Raw genomic sequence first — 6797 nt, 5'->3', positions numbered from 1 at the left:
ATTGAGCTACCCCAGATTACAAAAAAAATCAGGTTTTATCGTCCATTTATTACTGAGAAAATGCAAGTTAAGCAAATTTTAACGCATGAAATCGGGTACACGTGAGTCGTCAAGCGGCCGGTATCTATCTCCACTCGACCGCGTGCAGACTTCCCCCACTTCACCCGGCGCGCTGCCTCACTCGCGTTCCTCAACTTTCCAACGGTTTTAAACAAACTTTTTCGGCAGCAAAAATTCGCGAATTTTTTAACAGCACATTTAAATCTTTCTTGACAAATTAGTGCTAGGCGGAACTCTCAATCTTAAAAATTAGAGTCACAGTTATTTTGAAAAAAAAATTGTTATCTCGGCTCCTAATAATCGGAGGATAACTTCTTTTTTTTTTAAATTGTAGAAAAATCAGCTATCGAATGCTTCACACTATATGATGTGATGCATATTAACGGAATTATTCCATTTTTTCATACGAAAAAAGATACCCACTTTTCAAAATTGTTTTAAAATAGTTTTTTTAAAATTGCAAAAATTATTTTGTTACTAAGTGTATGTGATAGTGCAACTCTTGAAGAAAAAAAATCACCCCAGTAAATTGCCGTGCGATTGCTCAAAGATGAAGAAATTAAGTTTTCCGGAAACCGATTTTTAGTGAACAAATGGTTTTTTGAAAAAACTAATGAACATTTCAGGCTCGTACAGGGCTAGACTTTTTCGTCATCACGTGGACTATATTTTACGAGAATTTTAAAGCTTTGCGTTTAAAACTCGATAAACAGAGAGCGAATGAAAAAAAGGCTTTTTTCGGTGGTTTTTATTATTTCTCTACTTAAACTAATACACCAATCTTAATGTTCTACATCTACTTTTGTAGGTATTCTGAATGTAGGTATACCTGTACTTTTCCTACTGAACTGTTTTCCATACGATCAATATCTTCCGTTTTATAAACAAAAAACCTGTATTTTGCAATATTCGATTTTTTTTCGCATATTTCCATCGATAGGTTCGAATCTTAAACATATGCATTTCCTTTCTGACGGCTTTCCGAAGATGTTCATCGAGAGACATGACGGTTTACAATTTTTTCGATCAAATTCTAATTCTACTAGCCTACATAACGAGATTGGGCACGCGATTACGCACTTCTGTCGCGCAGCCCTGATCAGGGATAATCTATCGACTCTAGATCGCGAGAGTGATACCAACAATCAGTTAGTTTTTGGACCTGAGACGTAATTGCTACTACTTTGGTAAGATTCTGTCTATTATCGTTTTAACATCGTCGTTTTTAGTGAAATTTAGAGTCACTTAATTAACAATTAACAATTCAGTCCGATAATTTATTTCACGAAAATAAATAATTGGCGTCAAGCGACATTGTTATTTTGTGCAAATTTGTCATCGGGAAGCGAACTGGTACATTATATCTCATATCTTGTATCTCGTACATTTGTTCCGTTCGTGCAAGCGACATTCTTTCGTGTGCCGCCGTATCGATTTTATATCTTTTCATGAACTATCAAAATATTCGCATCTCTTTAGTTGGTTCCGTGATTATAATTGTGATTTTATGTATAGTTTCACAATAGATATATTTCGAATGTAATTTAATGTTACTTGTATCCTTGCGCCCAGCCGCGACCACGTGCGCTCACGCGCTTCGCACAGCAGCCGAATCAACCTTTCATCTTTTCACATACTTGTTCTATTTTTCCTCATATATTATATAATATATATCATAATGTAACGTTCTTTTCTCTTTAATATTAAAATTAAAATATTCTTTATTTATATTTTCAGAACAATGTGAATAGACATTTCTGTCGCCTCCGGTCTCGTCGCCGCCGATCCCGCCACTGCCGACCCCGCCACCGTTGGCCCCGCCGTCGCCAGCTTAGCCACCGCTGACTATCGTCGAGGTAACATATTTCTATTTACCATATAATTGATTCACCGCCTATTACTTAATTGGTCGTGGAAACTAATTGTGTTTGCTGTTTAGTAGAATTGACCACTCATGGTTGACAGTTAATCATCGATTCGGCTTAATCAAGTTGGTGAAACCGGCCCTTTATATATATACGAGGTCTGGCTATTAAATAACGAGACTGCTTATGAAAAAGAGTTTTATTTTAAAAATTATTCTACAATTGAATGCTCCCCTTCAATGTACTCCCCTCCCCTCGCCACACACCGTTCCATTCGTTTTTTCCATTGGTCAAAGCAATGCTGAAAGTCTTCTTTTGTAAGAGCATTTAGAAGCTCCGCCGATTTTCGCTTCACCTTTTCCATCGACTCGAACCGGGTTCCTTTTAAGGCAGACTTGATCTTCGGAAACAGGAAAAAGTCACAGGGTGCTAAATCAGGCGAGTACGGCGCGTGTTCGAGCACTGGAGTGCCTCTAGCGGCTAAATAACGCTTCACAGACAGCGCGTTATGGGCAGGTGCGTTGTCCTGGTGTAAGATCCACGACTTGTTTTTCCACAACTCCGGCCGTTTCTTACGAACTCGCTCTCGCAATGTTGCCAAAACTGTCAAATAGTAAGTTTGGTTTACAGTTTGACCCTCTGGAACCATTCAGTCATTTCATTGATTTTGGTCACTGTTTGCGGAGTTGAAACAGAGACAGGTCGACCTGGACGTTGGTCATCTTCGGTGCTCTCTCGGCCTTCAGAAAACCGTTTATACCATTCGAAAACACGCGCACGAGATAGAGAATTCTCACCATAGGCCTCTTTCAACAACTTATAACACTCAGTCGGAGTTTTTTTTAATTTAACGAGAAATTTCACATTGATTCGTTGCTCGTGTTTTTCGTCACACATTGTTATCGGCACGAGAAAAAAACAAGTTCGTTTCTAACCTCTATAGAAAAAATACTACTACTGCGACAAAAACGTGTTTTTGTATTGAAATAGTAGATACTTCCAGCTATCCAACGCTGCATTCGTTTCCCACCCTACCCCTCTAGGACGCCTTCTGCGCGCGCAGTCTCGTTATTTAATAGCCAGACCTCGTACTAAGTATCCAATCCAATGAATAGTAATTGCAATTTTTCTTCAAAGATATTCTTGTTGAAGGTCTTATTCCAACCTAAGTAATAGCAACTTTAATTTTCTGTCAAAAATTATTACTCTTTGAAAAAAATTAAAGTATCAAATGAAAAATTAAAACTCAGATGCTACAATCTTAATTAATCAAGTTAAATTCTATCAAATTAAAAAATAAAACACAAATGGTACTGTCTCTTGTTATTTACTTAACTCTAATGATATCATTTGTATAAAAAATTTGATATCAACAAAATTGGCGCCAAGTAAAATTTCTCGAAATTTTGTATATTATTCGTAAAAAAGATTTGATATCAATAATTGGTGCAAATTAAATTCCATATACTATAATTCAGACACCAAATTAAATAAATAATATTAACTTTAATGATATGTATCATTTCTATAAAAAATTTTATATCAAGAACTGGCGTCAAGTTAAATCCCATTTCTTTATACCATACCAAATTAAATAAATAATATTAATCTAATGATATGCATCATTTATATAAAAAATTATTATTTACTTAATCCAAATGGTACTATCTTTAATTTTTATGCAATAAAATCGAAGTATACGTAAAGGGTGTCTCAAAATGACCTGACATTTTAATTTATTAATAAAACATATTATTTATTTGAAAAGTACACATGTTTTTAGTTTAATATAAAGTACAAACATGGAGGTTATATGTGGAACACAATATCCGATAAATGGCCGCCTCGACTCTGTTTGCAAACGTTCATTCTTTTGACAAAATTTTCAATGACATTTTGGCATAATTGCGGACTAATTTCATTAATGGTACGTCTAATTTCTTCCTTCAACTCCGGAATGGTCTGTGGATCATTGGCATACACTTTTCCTTTCAGAAAACCCCAAAGAGAGAAGTCCAATGGCGTCAAATCGCACGATCTTGGTGGCCAATTCACATCGCCGCGGCGCGAAATAACACGACCATGAAACTTCGTCTGCAATAACTGCATTGTTTCGTCCGCAGTGTGGCAGGTTGCACCATCTTGTTGAAAGAATATGTCTTCCAAGTCTATGCCGTTCAATTCTTCCCATAAGAAGTTGGTTATCATGTCACGATAACGAACACCATTGACGGTAACCGCATTTCCCGCAGCATTCTCGAAGAAGTACGGCCCAATCACTCCTCCAACCCAAAATCCGCACCAAACAGTGACTCGTGGTGGATGCATGGGAAGCTGTTGGATCACTTGTGGATTTTCAGTCCCCCAAATTCGACAGTTTTGTTTATTCACGTACCCATTAAGTTGAAAATGCGCCTCATCGCTGAAGATGATTTTCTTCGAAAAATCACCATCGATTTGTTGATGCTCCAATATCCAATTGGCGAATGTACGGCGCTGCGCATGGTCTGCTGGTTGCAGTTCTTGTGTCAATTGGATCTTGTAAGCACGTAAATGCAGATCTTTCGTCAAAATTCGCTGCACAGAGGATCTTGAAATGTCCAATTGCTGAGCACGATGACGAATCGAGGTGGAAGGACTTTCGTCAACACTCGCACTCACTGTGGCTATGTTTTCATTCGACCGACCAGTACGAGAACGGCCACTGCTTTTCGCGGTTAAAAGTGAGCTACTAACCTCAAATTTTTCTATTAAATTCACCACAGTATTGCGAGATGGTGCGTTATGATGACCAAAAGACGTGCGGACTTTTCGAACCGTCTCTGCAAAATGTTCACCATATTTGTAATGGATTTTCACAATTTCTATGCGTTGCTCGATCGTGTAATTCTCCATGACTAAACCTCAATACTTCCTGATGCCAGTTGTTAAAGGTTAGTACGTTACGTTCGCTGCAAAAAAAATGGCGCGCAATTTAAAATGTCAGATCATTTTGAGACACCCTTTATATCTTCTTGAAGGATCTTCCTATTCCAATCCAAATGGTTTAAATTCCTCTTAAATAAAATTATTATATCACAATTAAATCACAAAGACATTTTTTCTTTCAACTGAAGTAGTGATTATTTATTATATATATATATATATATATATATATATATACTTGTCACTTTGTAATTATAATATTGAGACCTAATCGGACTCAAAATACCGTTTGTTATTTTTAATTTGTCTCAGTTCTTTATAATTATATGCAAACTTTGGATAGCCTTTTCATCATATTTTGTTAATTTTTACTTAATTTTATTCTTTTTTTCAATCAGGAATTATTACTTATTAACATAGACCTGCGGCATACGGTACTTGTCTTCTCACTACGTTTCCAGCAACCTTCGGAAGATTAAGCAATCACTCATCTCACGTTAAAAAGTTATTAAAAATGAAATAGAGAATTCAATTCCGATGATTCTGATCGTGATATATATAGTCAGGTAATGACCCTTAGTGACCATCGAAGAACAATTCACCTCCAATGACCTTGACCCTCTCACACATTATGAAGATCATCACACCGAACAACCTTCGGAAAGTTGTAGCAGTCACCCATGACGCGTTACGAAGTTATACAAAAAAACTAATACGACCTTGACTCACGTTGTCAAGATCACGACCCTGAGTGACCATCGGACACTTTCAGCAGACGAGGGTGAGAGAGGACGAAAGAGAGTGAGATAGGGCGAAAAAGAAGGGGATGGTGGGGATGGGTGATGGGAGAGGAGGGGAGGGGAAGGAAAAATTGGTCGAAGTTGGAGGTGTGAGTGAAAGATGAAAGAGAAGAGAGATATAATACATGTGACTGCGGACAGAGAAGAAGAAGAAGACGTTACTTCATTTTTCACGAAAATCATCACTTTTCGACCGCTTATGTTCAGAATCGAATGTTCGGCTTGACCGATTTTTATTTCCTTTGACTCAAATTACTCGTGGCGATGTCGCCTTTCAGGATATGTGCGATTCAAAATTTTTTTATATTTTAGTAGTTCTGTAAACCCTCAAAAATGGACTTTGGTGACTCGGGATAAGAGACTTGTAGTGTCTTTTTTTTTAACATGGCCGAAGACACTACCGAGTCTCCTGATTAGGTAAATTTAGTCTGCACTTAATACAAATGATGAAATTGATTTCAAAGTAAATTAAACCAGTCTTGCCCTAAAAGTCTGTATAACTTATATGTACTCGTATATCAATTTTGGGCCCTCTACTTCGCATAGTACACTCATGACTTTCTTACCTATATATCCGAGTAACTGCAAATACGAGGGGTGTTCAAAAAGTAAGTTTCCCTAGTCTGCCGTTTTGCCCCAGCGCCATCTAGCGAGCTGGGACCGAACATAGTTTTAGTTTAGGATATACCGATAAGAGCGGAACTGGTCTTAGCTGCCGAAAAAATTTTTTTCATCAGTACCGGCTCGGAAACCATGGAGCTACCTGTGAAAAACGTGTCCACTTGTGAGTTGCGTGCAGTTATTCGCTTTTTAACTGCAAAAGGGCTTAATGGCAACGAAATTCACACTGAATTAGTGCATATTTATGGTGACAAATGCATGAGTGTGCAAATGGTGCGTCGGTGGCGTACATATTTTCTCGAGGGACGCGGAGAAGTTCATGATGAGCAGCGTGCAGGCAGGCCAAAAACCGCCATTACAGATGACGCAGTCGCAGCAGTCGAAAAAATCATTTTGGCGGATAGGCGCTTTACAATTGACAGAATTTTGGACTCAATGCCTCCTGAAATCGATATTTGTCGAACTTCAATCCACACAATCATAACAGATCATCTTCGTTACCGTAAAGTTTGTGCGAGGTGGGTCC

Source organism: Trachymyrmex septentrionalis, unplaced genomic scaffold, assembly GCF_001594115.1.
Source record: "Trachymyrmex septentrionalis isolate Tsep2-gDNA-1 unplaced genomic scaffold, Tsep1.0 scaffold189, whole genome shotgun sequence".
NCBI classification, from domain to species: domain Eukaryota; kingdom Metazoa; phylum Arthropoda; class Insecta; order Hymenoptera; family Formicidae; genus Trachymyrmex; species Trachymyrmex septentrionalis.
Note: the sequence above shows the minus strand (reverse complement) of the source record.